Here is a 21478-nt window from a genome sequence, read left to right as displayed (position 1 = left end):
CCTAGTGATGTTCACATTCATTTCCTACTCCTCTGCTTTCACGTCGTGTTCCCCTCTGAACTGGATGAGGATTCTTCATGTTCGTAGCATTCTAGTTGGTATTCAGCTCTTGCTGCACCCTCTCTGGCCTGCTCGTGTTTTCTATGCTCATTCCCTTTGTTTTTCTAGAATTGTACGTGATGTGCTAAGATACAGCATATATACCTCTGTAATGGACAGACTCAGACTTTTTTCTTCCTATGTAGGGAAAACCCAGTTCTTCCCTTCTGTGTTTCTCTACTGTGAATCTCCTTTACTGCTCACATAGAACTCTTTACTTCTGACACTTCTGGTCACCAAATGTGTGGAGGTTTTTTCCCCATAACAAGCCACTCTCAGTGACACCAGCTGGGTGTCCTACAGTTTAACTCAATTCTAACACTGTCCACCTGGAGGTAGTGTTGGATCCCACAGCTTGAGGGCTCAGTCCCACAAGGCAGCTTCCCCTTCCCTCACTTCAGGTGCCGGTCGCAAGTCCAGGTTGTCACCTGAGCTACTACCAACTGGCTGTAGAGCAGAGGTTCCCAGGACCCCCTCCTTGGGTTCGATTAATTTGCTAGAGCAGCTCACAGAACTCAGGGAAACACTTAGGTTTACCAGTTTATTAGAGGTTATGATGAAGGGTACAGGTGAACAGCCAGATGAGGCAATAACACAGGGAGAGGTCTGGGAGGGTCCCGAGCACAGGAGCTTCTGCCCCCATGGAGTTGAGGCATGTCACCCTCCCAGGAGGTGGATGTGTTCACCACCCTGGAAGATCTCTCTGCTATTGGGATTTATGGAGGTTTCATCACATAGGTGAGATCAGTTATTACCTCCATTTCTAGTCCCTCTCCCCTGTTTAGAAGATGGAGGATGGGCTGAACATTCCCAGTAGTTTTTGTTTTTGTTTTTGTTTTTGTTTTGCTGGAGAAGATTCACCCTGCGCTAACATCTGTTGCCAGTCTTCCTCTTTTTTTATTTTTATGTGAGCCACTGCCACAGCATGGCCACTGACAGACGAGTGATGTGGTTCCGCACTCAGGAACTGAACCCAGGCTGCTGAAGCGGAGCGTCCCAAACTTTAACCACTAGGCCATCAGGGCTGGCCCTGAACATTCCAAGCTTCTAATCATGGCTTGGTCTTTCTGGTGACCAGCCCCCATTCAGGAGCCCAGCCAGCATCACCTCAGTAGGAAGAAAAGATGCTCCCAGTGCTCTTATCACTTAGGAATTTATGAGATTTTAGGAGTCCTGTGTCAGGCATAGGGTCAAAGATCAAGTATTAGAACAAGAGATGCTCTTAGTGTTCTTATCATTTAGGAAATTACAAGGGTTTCAGGAGCTCTGTGCCAGGAACTGGGGACAGAGAGCAATGTATATATTTTCTATTATCTCATAATACCTTTTAAGACTAGATGCTGCTTTTTTCATATTTGAGTTATATATCCTTTTAAGAGGCCCTGTAGGACACGTATCCTCGCTTGTCATTTTAATTTTCTACCCCATGAAATGCTAGTCGTATAAATGTCCCCATGTACATTGTAGAAGTAAAAGGTGACCAGATGGTTTTCTTTTATGACATATAAGGACCCACTCATCAGCTAGTGTGACACCGTGATTGTCAGGATATCAAAGAAAAAATTTTGGTCTCTGTGTTCAAAAGCTTTTTCTTGGCCTAACATAGCAAATAACTTTCTCATTTTTCCTTTTAAAGAGACCTTATGTATGTGCAAAGTAAAGCTTCTGATGAAAACAACAAGCTCACGGTGGGAGGTAGGGCATGGGGGATGCAGGAGGGGCTCAGCAATTCTAGCTGACCTATTTCCTTTCCGATTTCCCCACCTGTCTCCCAGATCTGAGCTGGCTCCTCCTTCCCCATCCCTTAGCCAGCCTGGCCACTGCTGCCCCCACAGCACAGGCCTTTGTTCCCTTCACCCTCCGTTTGGGTCTGTGTCTTTTGTCTCCTTGTTGAACTGAAATAAAATTGGCATTTTTCAAAGTGAACTACAGTGGGAAATGCCACCTTCTGTCCCTCACTATGACTCCCCTTCAAAAACAGACAAGTCTTAGGGCACATATTCTTCCTGGGCCCAAAGGGGCTGAGCCGAGCCCCAGGTTCCTGGACACACAAGTAGGCCACTGTCCCTTTTCCTGGCCCAGCTGTCTTCGAAGAAGCCACCCCAAATCCTGTCCTGAGTTCTTAGTGTAAGATCACCGTGTTCTTGGAGCAGAGTCCCCAGTCACCTCACTGGCAGTAGTTGAGGAGGACATTGCTAGCCTCTCACTGTGGCTTCAACCCAGTGCTGAAAACACTCTCCATGCTTTCCGAGAGGTGATTTGCATAGAACAGAACCCTATTCTGGCCTGGAGTGCTGAGCTTCTCTCCTTCCTTCTTCACCCTTTGCCACCATTGGAGAAACAGATGTTTTCCCGCATTCCTCTGGAATGCTCTGTGAGTTCTCCTGATTTCACCAGTCAGCTGTTTCCCACTTCTTTCTGGCGTGCCGCTGGGCTTTGTGACACTTAATCTGCCATTCTTGCCAACTTCTCAGCAAGATGCTTACAAAAACCTTGTAATCAGCGTTTAAGAAAATTAGTAACCTCCAGTTTTTTATCATTATACTGGTTTTTGTTTGTTTGATACATTATAGTGTACAGAAGGCTTTATTAAAATATATTATGATCATTCACTCTTGACACCCATCCCTTGGGTGGGTCGTAGCTTCCACTTAGAGTTTGGAAACTAGAGAGGCAAAGTGACCGTCACATGCCCAACAGTGGCAGAGCTGGGAAAGACTTCTGAATCCAAGGTCTTCCCACTCCATCAGAGCTTCCTTCTCCCCTTTAAATGTGATGTAAACACATCCTTATTTTCGTGTGCGGACCATGCTTTCTCTATCCTGTGTGGAGCTGAAAAACCCTGGCTCAGACCCAGAAGCACTTTCCTCTTCAACAGTTCCGTCGCCCCACAGTCACATTGAGATATGCTCCCCCAGTCAGACCATTTCTCCATGACATGTGACATCAGTGTGGGCCTTGGGTGCTGGTCCCCAGCGCTTTGCCCACTTGCTTCTCTGCTTTTTTAGTGCTCAAGTGACTCTCCAAGTAATCCCTCCAAGTAATTGGCCTTTCTCCTTGGCCGTTCCAAGACTGTTCTTTATATTGGGGTTTATGGACTATTTGAAACAGAAAGCTTATTAAAAATGCACATTCTGGCTCCCACCCTGCACTTAATACAAAATATCTGGGAGTGGAGCCAGAGAATCATCATCGTTGTTAAGCTCCTCAGATAATTTTATGAATTCTATGGTTTGAGAAATGCTCTAAGATAGTGTCTGTTGTGCTGTCATTTTTATTTGACCTTCTCTTTGCTTGATTTTGCCTCATATTTCTACTTAGTTTACCTGAAGCTTAACCACATCTCACCATCTCTTTCCCAAGTCCAAGAGCCCTGTTTCCTTCCTGAAGAACGAAAGCCTTAGAGTTCCCTCACACTGCTAAGTACAGACACTGTGGAGTTTCTGGTGCCTTCTCCAAAACCCAGTATCTGCTGAGCTGAAGCTCCTGTGCCTGTAAGAGGAGGCCCAAGGGACCCACCTTGAAGGCAGAGGAAAATCTGAAGCCACAGCACTGAAGAAGCAAAACACTTTCGTTTGTTTGGTTCTGAGAAAGAGGCATGCAGAAGCAAGCTGCTTCATTTGGGGTGGGCTGCCGGGAGGGACTCTGTCCTGCACGCGTGCTTCCTGGTGCCTAGCCAAAGCCACCAGGTGGGTTGTTTAGGAGGTCATTTCCACCTACGGAAATACTGTGCAAACATCTCTCTTCCTGGGATTTCTCAAGAACTGTCACTTTTTTGGACAGTTTTATAATTTTCTACATAATTCAAACTCAATATTCTAGAACATGGAGGCTTAGCACCTGAAACGTACATGGGGGGTTGGTGAGTTGACTTTGACACTTACCCTGTGGCTTAGGACAAAGCACTTCAACCTCTGAACCTTGTTTTTCTCATCTGTAATACTATTGTCTGCCCTGCTCTGTGTCACAGAGTTTTTGTGAAGATTCAGTGAGAAGAATATATGGAAACCAGGTGGTAGTATTTGGAAGTCAGTCTCTAGCGTGCGATTTCTTGCTGAGCTTCTGAAATCCCCTATGAAGCAGTTTCCCTTCAGAAGGAATGCCACTTCCTGCATAGATGGAACATAGTTTTCTTTTTCTTCCTCTTTTCCTCTTCATTTTCACTCTTGTGGAAGCTAAAGTACTAAGTCAAGTAACATCCTACCCCCCACACTCTGTTCCTGATTTGGTTGCATTACAGGTTTTTCTTCTCTGCTGGGTCCCCCAGCTGGCTTCACAGTGTACACATGCTCTTTGCCACCTCTTGAGGTTGCTTCTCTTGTTAGCATATTTCCTGTGGTCGCACCCTCTCCTTGCCCCTAATGGCCATCTGTGAGCATGGTGTTTCAGTGAGGCAGGAAGGGTACCTTCTCATCCCCATCAGTCAGAGGAGGAGCTAAGATGCTGTGTCTGGGGCACATTGTCCTTCCTCAGGTACTGTGCTTGGACCAGAAGCCAGGCCACTCTATCTTCTAACCCAGTGCCTTTTCCACAGTGACGTTCCATCTTGGTTAGCAAGGCCATTGGGATACATTCACTATCCTTTGGCCCCTTGAATACTGAATGTCTAAAATTCTCCACCTTCTTCCAGCTATTCCTTTACTTTCTATTTTTAAACATTTCTGTAGGTGGATTTGCATCACCTTCACTTTTAAAATTAGCACCTCTCCTTAAGGTAGGGAACCTCATTATTTGATTGTTAATCAGATACTGTCAGACTTTAGGCAATGCCCAGACAAATGCAGCAGTCCTTAGTGCCACGTCCACATCTCGTAATGATGGACCTTAGAGATGATCCTACTTTCTCATTGCTGGATGGTTCATTTTGCCATTCCCTATATTTAGCATAGATGATGTTTAGCAAAATCAGATTGTCTATTTTTCTCTCACTGTTTTTCTCTCTGTCCCTTTCCAGTCTTTTCTTGAGCTGTGTGTAAAGATTTTATTTAAAATATTGAAAAATGTTTAGATCTTTTAGGTTCAGTGTAGGTTGACTTCTGGCACCCCGTGTTGCATCTTTCTCTCATGTCTTAGTTCTTTTGTAGGCCTTGAAAAATTCCACTGAAACTCATTTGTTCAAACTATACTCTACTGGTACTGTTCTTTGATAATTGAGTCAGTTATGTTAAAAAAACAGAAAAATGAAACGTCTTAAACCATGCAAGCCAGCATTACCACCAGTTCCTACAGAACATAGCCCCCTTGGTCAATTAATAGTTGGATAGGTTCCAAGTTCAACAAAACCAGGAACTCAGTTTCATTTGTCTTTCATGTTAATCTTTTTCTCCTCTGGGCTCTCCTCCACTGCACCCTGCACTCTCCTCCCCATGGTGGCCCTGCCCTGCCAACACCCCTACACTTGAAGCTTCTCAGGACCTTTTCTTTTGCTCTCTCACCCCAAGGGCTAAATCTGACATCCACCATTCCCAGCTGTCAATTCTGGCGTGAGAGGGAGCAGTTCTACCAGGCAGGCTCCCCGGAAGCCTGCACAGTTATCTTCCTTTGGGAGAATCTCACTCAGGGAAGGAGGGGCCAGGGCCTGACCTGCCCCAGCCTACCCCATTGCAGACTGTCCTGGCACACGTCTGGTCCCATCAGGCTTGTGCACTGTTGGCCTGTTCTTTCCCGCTGCCCCAGCACTTGCAGATCTTAGGTTTTCCAGTTCAGTTAGTCTTTCTAAATATTGTGCTAAACCGCCCCCCCCTTTAAATGATGTTCTGGATACATCGGTGGGCTCTCCTACATTGCTCCTATTGTTGATAATGAAATTTCTGACAAAGAAGCTTATGTTGGAATGCATCTTCAAGCATAAGACGTTTCTGTGCTATTGGATAGTATCTTAATCTATGTATTGCTGCTACTTACAAATAGTAGGAAGCCTGTTTAGAGCCAAATCTGGTTACTTGCAGCCCTGAGATTAACAAGGATGCTTGACTTTTGCCATTAGGAAACCATCATGGAAAAGGAATGAGAGTGAAGGAAGAAAAAAGTCGTTACCCTGGCTGTAAAATAGTAGCTTCCCAGATAAGCACATGAAATTTACAGGCAGGGAGCTTAAGTGGTTCCAGCTTTGGTTATATGTCATCAGCTTGAATTATAGAATAACATGGGAAACAAAGCTCTGTGCGCGGGACTCTGCTGTCGAGTTGTACTGTCAGTGGAGAGTTACCAATAAGTGAATTCTGGCATTCAAACCAGTTTTCATCCATGGTTTGAAAGTGAAATGAATTAAGAGGCTTATTTAGACTGTTTATTTCAAGCCTAAAGAGGTAACTTTTTGGTGCTACAGCTGGTTCTCCCTATCTGTGGGTTCCGCATTCACAGATTCAACCAGCTGCGGATCGAAAGGCCTATGATGGTTGTGTCTGTACTGAACATATACAGACTTTTTTTTCTTGTCATTATTCCCCAAACAAGAGAGCATAATAACTATTTATATAGCGTTTGCATTGTATTAGGTATTATAAGTAATGTAGAGATGATTTAAAGTATACAGGAGGATATGCGTGGGTTATATGCAAATACTACGCTGCTTTGTATAAAAGACTTGAGCATCTGCGGATTTTGGTATCTTTAGGGGTCCTGGAAGATACCAAGGGATGACTGTATATTGTGATGGAAACAGGCTAGTTACCCACATTTTTCTTTTGGGTATTTCCTCTGTCCCAGCACTGTCCAGTAGAACTTTCTGCAGTGGTGGGGATGTTCTGCATCTGCACTGTTTAATACGAGAGTTACTAGCTGTATGTGAGCACATACTGAACCCTTCAAATGAGGTCGGTGTGACTGAAGAACTGAATTTTAATTTAATTTTCTTTTAAATAGCCACCTGTGATTACCGTATTGGACAGTGCAACTTGTAGTTGTTCAGTGTAATATTATTTACCATTCTCTTGATTTTAGTCAATTAGAGTTTCATATATTTTATCTTATATGTACATGACTGTATGATTTTTTAGAAAACAAATAGTCGAAGGAAATCTATATGGTATATTTGGTATGCTGTACTCTTTAAATCCGGGGATTATTTTAGTACTCCAGATTAAATTGTTATAAAAATCCTGAGGGCAGGTGTGGGAAGCAGTGTGGATGTATTCTCATCTGGTGCAAAGATAGTAGCTGATTAGCTGGTGAGGCAGGAGGCCGTACGGGCCCACCGCTTAGAGGCCTGGCAGCTTGGCCTCTGCAGGATTCACCATGATAACATGGCCCATGTCTGCCCTTGTTGAAAACAATTTCACAGCCTTTTCTCTCCTATTTGAGTTAAAAGATGCCCTAGAAATTATTATCCCAATGAGCTCGAAGATTCTCATTTCACACTATAAAAGTGAGATGATTGGCATGCATCGTGAGCATTGCTAAAATATGCCAGCACAGTCAAGGAAAGTTAAAAATTATTACCTATAAGCTGCTTTTAAACAAGTGTGCTCCACAGTACAATGAGTGGCGTTTTTAAAGCGTTGATTAATATTCACTTGAAAACTTTTAATATGTGGGAGGAGGAACTGTGTTTTAAATTACTTGCTCCTTTGCCAAATTAGTCCTTTATATTCTGTAGCTTTTTCAATATAACTTTATTTCAAAGCATGAATATAGAGTATCAGATAGTTCGATTAAAAATACGTAAATTGACCAGAATACCAGTACGTTCAGCCTCCTGATAGTTGGCCTGCCCAGTGAATGCGGCAGGTCACTGGTCTCACCGGGAATCTTGAAGACAACAGGGGAACCTGAAGAAACCGTCCCCATCCCCCTACTCTGATGAAATATATGTAAAGTGTATTTCAGTTTTTCGGGGAAGAGGGTTCAGTAACCTTTCTCACTTACCCATCTAGAAGCCGTGTATGGTCAGGAGGCTCTCATTACAAGCTGTGATGCATCATGGATCAAATAAAGCGTATTACTAAGTTGTCTGCATTTTCCAGAGAGAGGACCCTTTTCGAGTCTGAAGTGAAACCTGGTGCACTTCGGGAGTTTGTAAGACGTGACTTGATGTAGATGTGTGGACGCATGCTGAGAGTATGCTTTGCATTTTCGAGGGGGGAGAACTAATTATTAGGCTTTGGTGCATTAAAGACTTAACTTTTGTTTTCTTCAGATTGCGACCATAAACGTTTGTTTTTAACAGGATGAATTTTGGCATCTTCTCCCTTTTACCTTATTTTGCTCTGGCAAAAAATTACTGGAATAACCAAAAACTTGAAAATTGCGCGTCTCTTTTGCCTTCTGCATTGGTGCTGTCTTGTTTGGTCAGGTTTAAGGAATCTTTTGTTGAGATCTTTGCCTCCAAGAAAAGTATGTTCAGAGCCTCGAGTATAAAAACTAACCAAACTAATCACATTTTTAAATAATACTTTGTAGTTTTTAAAACTAGAGTTTTCGAATGTATTGCATTACATTTGTGTCACGTTTTGCCACCTGTAGCAGTGGTTGTCAGCTGGCAGCAGATGTCTCTCTCACAGGTGGGTTTAACAGGAAGCTCAAGGAGAACCTGGTGACTGGAGGGTGCCCACGTCATCTCACAGGAGCAGCAGTGCTCACTCAGCTAGTGATTGCGGAATGGAGCCAGTGCTGTGCAGTCGGAATTTTTTTTAAAAAAGGCGGAAACCCAGATTTTTTTTTTAAGTGAAATCTCCCAATTTAAAAAACTGGCTCAATTTTTTTCCCCCCTGAGGAAGATTGGCCCTGAGCTAACAATAATTGCCAGTCTTCCTCTATTTTAGATGTGGGTTGCTGCCACAGCATAGCTACTGATGAGTGGTGTAGGGCCACACCCAGGAACCAAACCTAAGCCACCTAAAGCGGAGTGCACTGAACTTAACCGCTAGGCCACTGGGTTGCCCTTCAAATATTTTTAAAGCACTGTACAAGCCCAAACAGAACATCTGTGGACCAGAACCATGGGCTGGTTTTAATATTTATGCTCTGGGAGATGGTATTCATAGCCTTTATATTTATTTTCTGTCTTACTGAAATTTTTGCAATTATTAAACAGGCATAGAACAAAAAGAACCGTGAAGTTTCACAATATATATGGCCACTTTCGTGTTCTTTTGACATGTCAGTTACGTTTCTGACAATGGTGAATTCTCTCTGCTCTAGAGTGTTGGGTCGGCACACTGGGAAGCTGCATTTGGAGGTTTCGGGGCAGACTGTGGGGTGAGTGTGCCCCAGCTCTCCCCGTGGGGCCATGGTAACCTACTGCTCTGATCCTAGACTGGATTAGATATATACGATCAAGGTTGGGCCTAAATATGACCCCATTCTGCTGCAATCCCCATGCTTGAGGTGGGTTGAAGGAAATAGTGGCGTGAAAACTTTTCAGGTAATAACGTACTCTTTGGAGGTGAGAGAATCAAATGGAACTCAGGAGGACTATTGGGAAAGGCTAGCAGCTGGTGAGATCCTTAGACATCCCAGAGTTGGTGGACGTAGATTAGCCTTCAAGTAGAGGGAGAGAGGGCATCATCTTGGTAAGTAAGCCAGAGAGGCAGCCGCCAGCCTGCATTGAGTCACAGCAGTGGCTGGCATAGAGAGTAGGAACTTAATGAATATTTGTTGAATTGAGTTTTTTCCTTTCATGGAATAATAATACCTGCTATTTATTAGATGGCTAGCACTTTACTAAGCACTTGATATGTTTTTCCAATCCTGCAACAACCATGCGTGGGCAAATATTATCTCCACTTGCCATGTGAGGAAGCTGAAGCTCAGAGAGGGTAAGTAACTTGCCTCGGGACATGCAGCCTGGAAGTCTGGAGTTTGACTCCAGAGTTATACTGATTAGAGAGGAGGCTGATTGTAGTAACTAGCTAGGCTGGTTGAGGAACTTACCACCCTTCCTTCATGTTTTCCAGGAAATGGGTTGAATGCATGGTAGCATTAAAGTTGGACTGAAGGGATCGTTTTAGCGTTCAGACCTGCATGTCTGACTTTGTCATAAGTGCAGAACTGATTGTGCGCTGCTTGTTGACTGCATGCTTATACATTTTTCTCCTTGCATGTTCAGAAAAGTTGATTACATGACCAAGAGTTATTTTGCCAGGCCAGAACATTTTACTAGGCCATCATCCATGTCAAAAAATAGTCCTTAGTTATTGTGTTGTAAAGGAAAGAATTTTTTAACCAGTTTTCTGAGTCATTGTAGATTTAAAAAAATACACATTATTCTCTCCTTTAAAGGGGAAGAATGTTATTATTTCTTTATAATATAACCCACATTTTCCATAGAAAAGGAATAGTATTTTCTGGTTTGTTTACCATGTACCCTATCATGGATTTTTTTAATAAATGCCACATAATGAAGGACACTGTACACATGAATTATGTGAAAAGATACACTAATCCAAACATCCTTTTTTAAAAAATTTATGTCAGTATTTATTATGTTTCAACTTCTTTCTTATCAAGGGTGAAATTCCTTAAGTAGATAACTAAATGAGTTTCATTTTTGTTCAAAAAGCTTTAATAAAGTATGGAAAGGACCAGGGTTGTCGTCAGAATTGTCCTATTCTCCAGCCCAAGCCCTCAGCTGACATCACCAGCCAGGCACTAGCCCTGTGGCCCTCGGCCTCACTCCCCCTGGGGAGCTGCCCTTCTCACCCAAGCCTGTTCCAGCAAATCAGAGAGTGTGCAGGCTCAGACTGCACATGGGTCACCATCTCCTTAGTCATTCATTCTTACTCACTCAACAAATATTTATTCAATACCTTCTATGCTCCAGGTATTGTGCTAAGTGCCAGGATCCATGACAAAAGGGAAATCACAGCACTACCCTCCCAGGGCTCTCTGTATGCTACAGGAGCAGAATCAGCAGACAGCAATACCTGGTGGTGGGATAACTGATAACGCAGAGGAAGGACGTGTTACACTTCAGCTGCCCCAGTGGAGGGGCTGCTCCAGCCTGTCCAGCCCCTGAGGAGCTGTTCCTGTCTCCCGGGCCCAGTTGTTTCCCCTTGTGGGGTCATCTTGGGGACTCAATGAATTAACACAGTTAAAGCACTAGAACAGTCCTGGTCCTTAGTAAGTGCTTAGTAAATCTTAGCTACATGTTAGCTGTAACATAACCTAATCTTTGCAGACAAATTTTAGTGACCAATTTCTGTACGACTGTTTCGAATTCTTTTCTATGTCCTGAGGTTTAAAACAGATATAATTGACTTTTCACATAGAAATGAATATGGCTTTTATACTTATTAAAATCGTTTCACAGTTAGCTGGTGAAAATTTACACATAATTACTTTTATCATACTTAAGGAATAATTAGCCCTGCTAATGGGAGTTATCATTATCTTAATCATCATTATTATCCTAATGTAAAGCATTTAGTAAAAATCTGATTTTGCCTTAAAATGAAGCTAACCCCTCTTCAAAGCAGGTTTGTGAACCTGCCCACAGCGTGTTTACAGTCTAAGACAAGAGAATGCTGATAGAAATGGAGGTCAGCATTAGGTCTATTATTCAAGTTGCCCTCTCTTGGTGTGCTCTTATTTATATGTTTGTGTGTGGGTGAGAAGAAGATTGGCCCTGAGCTAATGTAGTATCTGTTGCCAATATTCCTTTTTTCTTTTTTTCTCCCCAAACGCCAGTACATAGTTGTATATCCTAGTTGTAGGTCATTCTAGTTCTTCTCTGTGGGATGCCACCACAGCATGGCTTGATGAGCAGGGTGTAGGTCTGTGCCCAGGATCTGAACTGGCGAACCCTAGGCTGCTGAAGCAGAGTGCGCGAACTTAACCTCTCAGCCACGGGACCAGCCCCCTGTTTATATGTTTTGCTGTAAATGTTCTTATGCCTTTTTTGTGGTTATATAGCCCACCTCTGCCAGCTGATTTGGAGGCTTCATATCAAAAACAATATATCTAGAAATGAAGTAATAGTTGTATTTGCTTCTAATTGTGCCCCCAGAGTGGTTGCTTAGTACTTAGGTGATTTTTTTTTTGTTTTGAAATAATTTCAAATTTTCACAAAAGTTGCCAGAACAGTGCCAAACACTCTTATTCCATTCACTCAGATTCCCTAACTGTTGGCATTTTACTGCCTTTGTGCCATTGCCTACTCTTCTGTATTCATATACCCCTTATCATTCATCTTTTTCTCAACCTCGAGAGCAAGCTGTACCTGATGTCCTGTCAGTCCTGAATACTCCAGGCTGTGTTTCAGACACTCTCCTCCATCACCTGCATACGGCACTCCAGTCAGGAAGCCAAGGTTGATGCAGCACTGGGTGTCATCTGCACGCCCATTCACGTTTCACTGACTGTCCAAACAGTGTCTTTTTGTTTCCTTTCTAGAAAGGCAAATATTCACTAAGTATCTTCTTTGCTCCAGATGTTGTGCTAAGCACGAGGATACCAGGGGAAGGGAGAAGCATCTTTGGGTGATATTCCTGCCACATACATATTACATTTAGTTGTCCGGTCTCTTCAGACCCATCAGTCTGGAGGTACTTTTTTTTTTTAATTTCATTTTTTTTTTATGGAAGATTGGCCCTGAGCTAACATCTGTTGCCAATCTTCCTCTCTCTCTCTCTCTTTTTTCCTCCCCAAAGCCCCAGTACATAGCTGTATATCCTAGTTGTAAGTCATTCTAGTTCTTCTGTTTGAGATGCTGCCTCAGCATGGCTCGTTGAGCCATGTGTAGGTCTGCTCCCAGGATCCAAATGGGCGAACCCTGGGCCTCCAAAGCAGAGCATACAAACTTAATCACTTGGCCACAGGGCTGGCCCCTGGAAGAACTTCTTAGCCTTGCTCTGTCTCTCACGTCCTTGACAGTTTTGAAGAGTCTAGGCCTTAATTTATGTAGGGTGACCCTCAGCTGGATCCATCTCGTGTTCCCTCATGACCAGTCCAAGCCATGCATCCTTGGCAGGAATGCCACAGAGACAGTGCCATGTTCTCTCAGGGCACCACATGAGGGGCAGTGTCGTGACTCCCCATCCTACCCCTGGTGCTGTTGACTCCGATCACCTGCTCCTCTTGGTGTCTGCCAGCTTCTCCACCTTCAAGTCACCGTATTCCCCTTTTTATTGATTAGTTTTTTGTGGGAATGACTCCTGCCTGTATCAGCCACCTCTATGATGGTTACCAAATGTTTATTCTCTATTTCTGTCACTTCTTTTACATGTATTAGTTGGCGTCCTCCTTTAAGGAATAGCTTTCCCTTTCTCCCGTTTATTCATTCACTTATTTGTTTTATCAGTTTAGGCTCATGAATTCCTGTATAATTGTCTGTGATTTGGCCAGTGGAAGCCGTTTCTCCCTGTCCTTTTTTTTTTTTTTTTTTAGGAAGATTAGCCCAGAGCTAACATCTGCTGCCAATCCTCCTCTTTTTTTTGCTGAGGAAGATTAGCCTTGAGCTAACATCCATGCCCGTCTTCCTCTATTTTATATGTGGGACACCTGCCACAGCATAGCTTGATAAGCAGTGCATAGGTCCACGCCTGGGATCTGAAGCGGCGAACCCCAGGCCATCAAAGTAGAACCTGCAAACTTAACCGATGTGTCACTGGGCCGGCCCCATCTCCTTGTCCTTTTGACTTGTCTCCAATCTTGAGCATTTCCTTACTTTGTGACAGAAAAGATTTCCAGTCTCATCTTGTACTTCTCCTGCCCTAGCCCTGGAAACATCGATTTTGCCAAGGAGCCCTGGTTCCTGGTATTTAGGAACCAGGATCTGGGTAGTTGAGATGCTTCTTGCTACTGGGATGTTAATGCTTCTAGGTCCTCTCAGTAGAGAAAGCTAGGAGAGAGACACATACACACACACACACACACACACACATATATACACACAAATGTATACATACATATTATGTATACATATAGACTCATACACAGGTACATCTAACAGCATTTCTATAGCTCTTTGTGGGTGTAGGTATGTATGTATATACAATGTGTGAATGTATATACATTTTTTGGGAGTCTCAACAAGTTAAACTGAGGAAGTAAAACAGGCTAAAACAAAAAGCAATGAAGATTATTTGCAAGGCAAGGCTCAGGGAAGAAGACTCATATGAACTCTAGGGGACTCGTCAGGGTTTGTCTCAAGTGCTTGTGCTGGATTCTGTCTGCGGTCACTAATTCAAAACTCAGCCATCTCCCAGGCATATGGAAGATACCTCTGGACTGCAGTGACCTGGAATTTTTCATACTTTACTCAGTCCTTGTCAGTGAGGCTGTTCCTCTTGGTCTCTCCGGTGTCAGCTCCTCAGAGGTAGGCCACATTTTTTGGAGAACTAATAGCTTTCCTGATGCTAGAAAATGGTCACATTTACCTTACCCGTTCTCCAGGCTCTTCCTGTATATAGGTTTCTTGTAAGTTTTCTTCCAATTTTTTTTTCCTGCTTTTTCTCCACAAATCCACCTGATACATAGTTGTATATTTTAGTTGTGGGTCCTTCTAGTTGTCGCATGTGGGATGCCACCTCAGCATGGCTTGGAGTGGTGCCATGTCTGCGCCCAGGATCTGAACCAGTGAAACCCTGGGCCACGGAAGCAGAGCGCACGAACTTAACCACTTGGCCACAGGGCCAGCCCCATAAGTTTTCTTGATTTCGCAAGAGAGGTGTTCTTTCCATGACAATGGGAGGGGTGTGCATGTGTGTGTGTGTTTAAGACCCGAAGCCCAAGAAAACAAGTCAGAACTGTTGAGAGTTTAGGTGCACAGAGCTGGGTTCAACTTCTGAAAGCTTTACTTTCTTCATCTGTAAAATGGGGGTTCAGTAAGGCAGTAATATGTGTAAAAATGGGCTTAGCCTCTAGTCAGAGTTCAGTAACTCTTAGGTATAATTATTTTTACTGCTGTTGTCACCATAATTATTTAAAAGAGATTATTAAAAACAAAAAACCAACCCAATTAGAAGTGGGCAAAGGACCTCAGTAGACATTTCTCAAGAGAAGATATGCAAATGGCCAATAAGCACATGAAAAAATGCTTCACATCACTAATCATTAGGGAAGTGCATATCAAAACCACAATGAGATGCCACTTCACGCTCATTAGGATGGCCACTGTCAAAAAAAACAATGAAAATAACAAGAGGTGGTGCAGACATGCAGAATTGGAACCCTTGTGCACTGTTGGTGGGAATGTAAAATGGTGCAGTCGCTATGGAAAAGTTTGGTGGTTCCTCCAAAAGTTAAATATAGAATTACCATATGACCCAGTAATTCCACTTCTAGATATTATGTACCTGGAGTAATTGAAACATATTGGAGACCCATGTTCATAGCAGCATTGTTCACAGTAGCCAAAAGTGGAAACAACTCCAATGTCCATCAGCAGTTGAACCAATCAACAAAATGTGATGTATACAAACAATGGAATATTGTTCAACCTTAAAAAGGAAGGAAATTCTGACACAAGTGCTACAACGTAGTTGAAGCTTGAAAACATTATGCTAAATGAAATAAGCCATACACGGAAGGACACATTTTGTATGATTCCACTTAAATGAGGTACCTAGAATAAGCAAATTCTTAGAGACCGAAAGTGGAATAGTGGTTCCCAGGGGCTGGAGGGCAGGGAAATGGGGTTATTATTTACTGAGTACAGAGTTTGTTTGGGATGATGAGACGTTCCGGAGATAGATACTGATGATGGTACAACATGGTGAATGTACAGAACTTAACGCCACTGAATTACTTTTAAATGGTTAAAGTGGTAAATTTTTTGTATATTGTACCACACACATAAAAAAAAAGATAACTGAGATTTTAAGATGACGTAACACAAAAAAAGTGCTTATATGTGTTCTTATAAGAGTAATTCCTTTTTCCATGATGTCTGTTGGTTATAGATGTATTGATCCCCTTCCCCAGCACACACGTACACAGTCTGTCATAGGAAGGCTGAAGAATGACATTTGTAGGGTAAACAGGTCATAGGAAGGAAATTGGGGGGGGCCAAATGGATCTAGAACCAGGGGTTCACCTGTGAGCCAAATCTAGCCTGCAATTTGTAATGGTTTTTACAGTTTTAAAGAGTGTAAAAACAACAAGGACGAATACATAACAAAGGCCATGTAGGGTACAAAGTCAAAAATATTTACTATTTACCCCTTTAGAGAAAAAGTTTGCCAACACCTGGTCTGGAATGTAGCTGTGGACTGAATTGTGTTCCCGCCCCCTCCCCAAATTCGTATGTTGAAACCCTAACCCTAATGCGATGATCTTTGGAGATGGGGCCTTGCGGGGTAGTTAGGTTTAGATGAGGTGCCCTCATGAGATTGGTGCCCTTAGAAGAAGAGACTCCAGAGAGCTTTCCCTCTCTCCCCACTGTGTGAGAACACGATGACAGGGCACCAGCTGCAAGTCAGGAAGAGAGCTCTCGCCGGAATCCAACAAGCTGGCACCTTGATTGCAGACTTCCAGCCCCAAGAACTGTGAGAAGATGCATTTCTGTTTAAGCCAATCCAATCTGTGGCATCCTATTATGGCAGCCGAGCAGACGAAGACAAACATGCGCCAGTTTTGCCAAGAGCAGACGCTTGTCCTCGGCCCTTAGATCTTACCACAGTCTCTTCTCTGCACAAATGGAAGGGCATGAAGAAGAGAAGAGAACACTTAGCGTAAAGCACGATCAGGAGGTTTTGTTTGAAATAACTAGAGTGGTAAGCAGCAGGTTCCAGAATGCTAAGAAGAAAAGGGTGTCTACAATATGATTTTCTTACATGGCACCATCTGTTTTTCTTTGAATGTAATAAAAATGACAGCTTTTCATGTGCTGATATTCCCTGAGCCTTTTAAAGTCAAACACATGATGCTATTTGTGTGTAAAGGTTTTTCTCTTGTGCCCATTTGTTTCTCCAACTTGGATTTCTGTGTAAACTCCCCTGGCTGAATTACACAAGCCGCCCACACACAGCGCGGCCTCCGTGGCTATAGAGTGGGGGGGCGGGAACCGCGCGGCTCCCTGCGCCAGGCCAGGAAGACCTGAGGCGGCTGGCCCCCGCCCCTCCCCTCTCTGTGCCGCGATGGTGAATGTGCAACTTAGAAACATGGCTTCAAAATGGTTTTTGGCAACCACCCCCTTGTCTTCCTCTTTTCCTCTGTAAACCTTAATAAATCCCCTTTGCCCTAAATGCCTCCCTTTTCCCTTAAAAGGTAGTAATATGCATTTAAAGTAAACATATTCTTTTTTTTAAAACAACTTTATAGAGGTACAATTTATATACCACAAATTCACCCATTTTAAGTGTACAATTCAATGCTTTTAAGTAAATTCACCAAGTTGCGCAACCCTCACCATAAGCCAGTTTCAGAACATTTCCGCCACCACACTGTGATCCCTCATAGCTTTAGAAGTGAATTCCCGTTCCCACTCCCATCCCCTGGCAGCTGTTAATCCACTTTCTGCCTCTGGATTTGCCTTTTCTGTGCTTTTCAAATAGATGAAATCGTACAATGGGTGGTCGTTGGCATCTGGCTTCTTTCGCTTGGCATGCTGTTTCTGAGGTCCATCTGTATTGTGGCGTGGATCAGCATTTCTTTCCATTGTGTTGCTGACTGGGACTCTGTTGTGTGGATGTGCATCACATTTTGTGTATCCATTCCCCAGTTGCTGGACATTGGGTTGTTTTTACTTTTCAGCTAATGTGAGTAATGCTGCTATGAACATTTGTGTGCAAATCTTTGTACAGACATATTAAACCTCTTATTCTTGATAATTAATAAAATTGTTTCTAGTTCTTAATTCAAAAAGCAGCTGAGTTGAACATTTTATAACCCTAGTGCTTTGCCTCTCAAAAACCTCTCCAAAGCTAAACTGGCTCTGTTTTTACTTCCATAGGACTCTCAGTTGAGTATTTTTCTCTGGGTCACTGGCCCTTGGTAGAAAGGAGGCTCCCTACTTGTTAGGAAAATGTTCCTAACTCCTGCTTTCAAAAGACAAAAAGAGAGGCAGCCCTGGTGGCCTAGTGGTTAAAGTTCAGCACACTCTGCTTCAGCAGCCCAGGTTCAGCTCCCAGGCGCCGAACCACACCACTCGTCTGTCAGTAGCCATGCTGTGGCAGTGGCTCACATAGAAGAACTAGAAGGACCTACAACTAGGATATACAACTACGTACTGGGGCTTTTTGGGGGGAAAAAGAAGAAAAAAAAGGAGGGAGACTGGCAACAGATGCTAGCTTAGGGCGAATCTTCCCCTGCAAAAAACAAAAACCCAAAAAACCCAAAGCATGTATCATTCAAGTTAAGGGGCATTGATTTCACACATTCCTTGTGTCCCGACCTGTGTTGGGTGCTGAGGAAGCCAACTGAGATGAGACCTGGACCCCTGAGACCTGAGCTTTTGGGAAGCAAAGGGCCAGGGAACTATTCTCATGCTATACACTCAGCAGTCAGTAATGAAAGGAAGTCTTTTAAGTTATTCTCTCTTCTCCTGCCTTATTTGATAAAGGAAAATTATTCTTAAGAATACTAGGAGCTGGCCTGGTGGCATAGTGGGTAAGTTCGTGCGCTCCACTTCAGTGGCCTGGGCTTCGCAGGTTCAGATCCTGGGTGCAGACGTAGCACCACTCATCAAGGCATGCTGTGGTGGCATCCCACATAAAATAGAGGAAGACTGGCACAGATGTTAGCTCAGCCTCAATCTTCCTCAAGCAAAAAGAGGAAGATTGGCAACAGATGTTAGTTCAGGGCCATTCTTCCTCACAAAAAAAAAGAATACTATTGAAGTCCCTACCCATTTTTTTTCCAACTAAAAGAATTTTAGCTCGTGCAAGGAAGTTAGTACTAGTCGGAGTTTCAGACCTTTTCCAAACAGAGGTTATCTGCACACCCCTTTCTAAAGAACAGCAGCTGGAAGCCCTGTGGGCTGCCCTGCAGGTCAGCCTCCCACCCTTTGTAGGGCTTTCTTCTGAGCAGTCTCAGTTTGGATATGTCCAGGGCCTAAGAGCACACAGCTTCAGGAGGTGGCCTATTTTATTAGTCAGCTGGTTTGTTACACAGTTTTTTCTTATTTCGGACCAGGCATTTTACTTCCTATTAATTTTTTCTGTTAATCGCATGTCCATCTGCCTCTTGCACATGGTACCTTTTACATTTTGAAGTAATTAACCCTCTTTCCTTTCCCAAGGTAATTTCTGCTAGTTCAGGGGTTCTTATAACCGACTCTGATCCCTAGGTGGGGTTTAATCTATTTATAGTGGAGTAGTTGGGAGGAAACTATTAATGTGGCCAAATACTGTTTGATTGGTTGGTTGGTTGGTTGCCTGGCTGGCTGGTTGGTTGGTCGGTTGGTTTGAAAAACTGCCGACACCCTCTTGGCTCATGTCAAGCTTGTGGTTCACCAAAAACTCCAAATCTCTTGGATTCATAAACTGAGTCATCTCCATTCTGTACTGGAGTCATTTTGGTGTTGCTGAATCATATATAACTTTACATTTAGCCTTCTTAAGTTTGATCTTACTGGGTTTTTTTTTTATTGTGATAAAATATACATTACAAAATTTACCATTTTAACCATTTTTAAGTGTATGGTTCCATTGCACTCAGTACATTCCCATTGTTGTGCAACCATCACTGCCATCTATCTCCAAAACATTTTTCATTTTCCAAAACTGAAACTCTGTACCCATTAAACAATTATTCCCTGTTTCGTCCCACCACTAGCCCCTGGCACCCTTCTGTTTCCACTTTCTGTCTCTCTGAATTTGACGACTCTGGGTACCGCTTGAGTGGAGTTATACAGTATTTGTCCTTTTGTGAAGGGCTTATTTCACTTAGCAAATTGTGTTCAAGGTTCATCCATGTGAAAGCATATGTCAGAATTTCCTTTTTAAGGCTGAATAATATTCCATTGTAAGTATATACCACATTTTGTTTATTGATTCAACTGTTGATGGACATTTGGGTTGTTTCCACCTTTTGGCTATTGGGAATAATGCTTCTATGAACATGAGTGTACAAAATATCTGTTCGAGGCTTTTAACTCGTTACGTTCTGCCCATTTTGTGTCATTGGATAATTATCTGTAAATCACATAAGCTTGATCTCTGACTCTACTCAAATCCCTTCTTAATAAAAATGTTGCACTTTCTGTTGATCTGAAGATACCATTTATACAAAATCGTCATTTCCCACATCTTCAGGCTTTTGTAAGTTATGCCATGGTCTTCACAGCTGGACTCAGAGCAGACTGCTTTCACGTTCAGCCTGAGTCTAAGTTTATTCTAGTTCTTTTGGTTCAAGTCTAACTTGGGGGGCTGGGGTCAGGACGTGTGAGTCAAATCACCTCTAGGCTGGATTAAAGTGGAAGGTTTGGGGCGTTTTGTTTGTTTTTTTATTTGTCTTTTTGTAGGCCACTGAGACTACACAGAAACTAATATCAGGTATCAAGAAGCAGGAAATGTAGTCTTAGAGTGACCTGATTAGGACTGAATTCGTTTGCTCCACAAATATTTTTTGATCTCCTACTTGTCAAAAACACATAGTGCTTTTGGGAATCAAAAGATGAAAAAGACACATTCCTTGCTTTTAAGACGATTACAATGCAAAATATTAGACAAACTTCTGCTGTAACCCAGAGATCTTTAAGCAAGGCTTCAACCCATGGCTGTAAAAACCTATCTCCTTAAGATGAGGAGGATTACAAAATACATCAGAAAGCAAAGTGCACTCTGAAGTGATGTTTTAGTCTCGATGGGTTTTAAGCAAGGATTTGGGGACAGACTGAAAAATGAAACATGAAAGCTTCAGAGGTGTCTGGCTTTTCCTTTACTTGGGCTAATCTCAGAGCACCAGGAAAACAAAAAGTCCTCTTGCTCTTGACAGTATCCAATTCTTATTATTTTTAGAGAATGGTAACTATGCATTTATGAATTTCTTTGTCAGGGCAATTTAGTTAATAGGTATGTAAATGACTACTTATTTCATTGTGTAGGTGGATTGCTCCATGTACGCTTTCTGAGGAAGAGTGTAAGTGCTAAAAACTCTTAACGCTGCAAATGCAAAGAAGCAGAAGTTAGTTAGAATGCCATACCCCTCTTGTCTTAGGTGTTAGGAATGAGACAGAGAAGACCCATCTTGTAATGGACGTTTGTTCGCTCAGTGGAATTTCTCATTCACATCCAACTTGAACTGCCCTTTTCCGATGCAGGAAAACCTAAGTGAATTGGGCTGCAAGGTTGTTTCTTATTATTGGTTTTCAAGCACCAAGGATCATTATAAACCTAGCTGGGGTGGCGTGGGGGAGGTGCTGATAGTTAATATCACAGTAATAAGTTTTCATGCAAGATTTGCAGTCTAAGGCATCTAGTGAAAACATCCCCTAAAAAAACACCTAAGGCTTCTTTTAAAAGTTTGTTGTTTTTCAGCATGAAAACAACTTCAGAGG

The 21478-nt window shown here is 42.8% G+C and overlaps 1 protein-coding gene across 1 annotated transcript in view; it reads left to right on the top strand.

The window, feature by feature from the left end:
• Positions 1-21478, top strand: part of HACD2 (3-hydroxyacyl-CoA dehydratase 2) — a 92685-nt gene that overhangs the window by 61606 nt on the left and 9601 nt on the right. The gene's annotated exons all lie outside the window — the stretch shown is intronic.

Source organism: Equus asinus, chromosome 5 (genome assembly GCF_041296235.1).
Source record: "Equus asinus isolate D_3611 breed Donkey chromosome 5, EquAss-T2T_v2, whole genome shotgun sequence".
NCBI classification, from domain to species: Eukaryota; Metazoa; Chordata; class Mammalia; order Perissodactyla; family Equidae; genus Equus; species Equus asinus.
The sequence above is the reverse complement of the archived record's forward strand: the minus strand, read 5'-3'. Positions and strand labels throughout refer to the sequence as shown.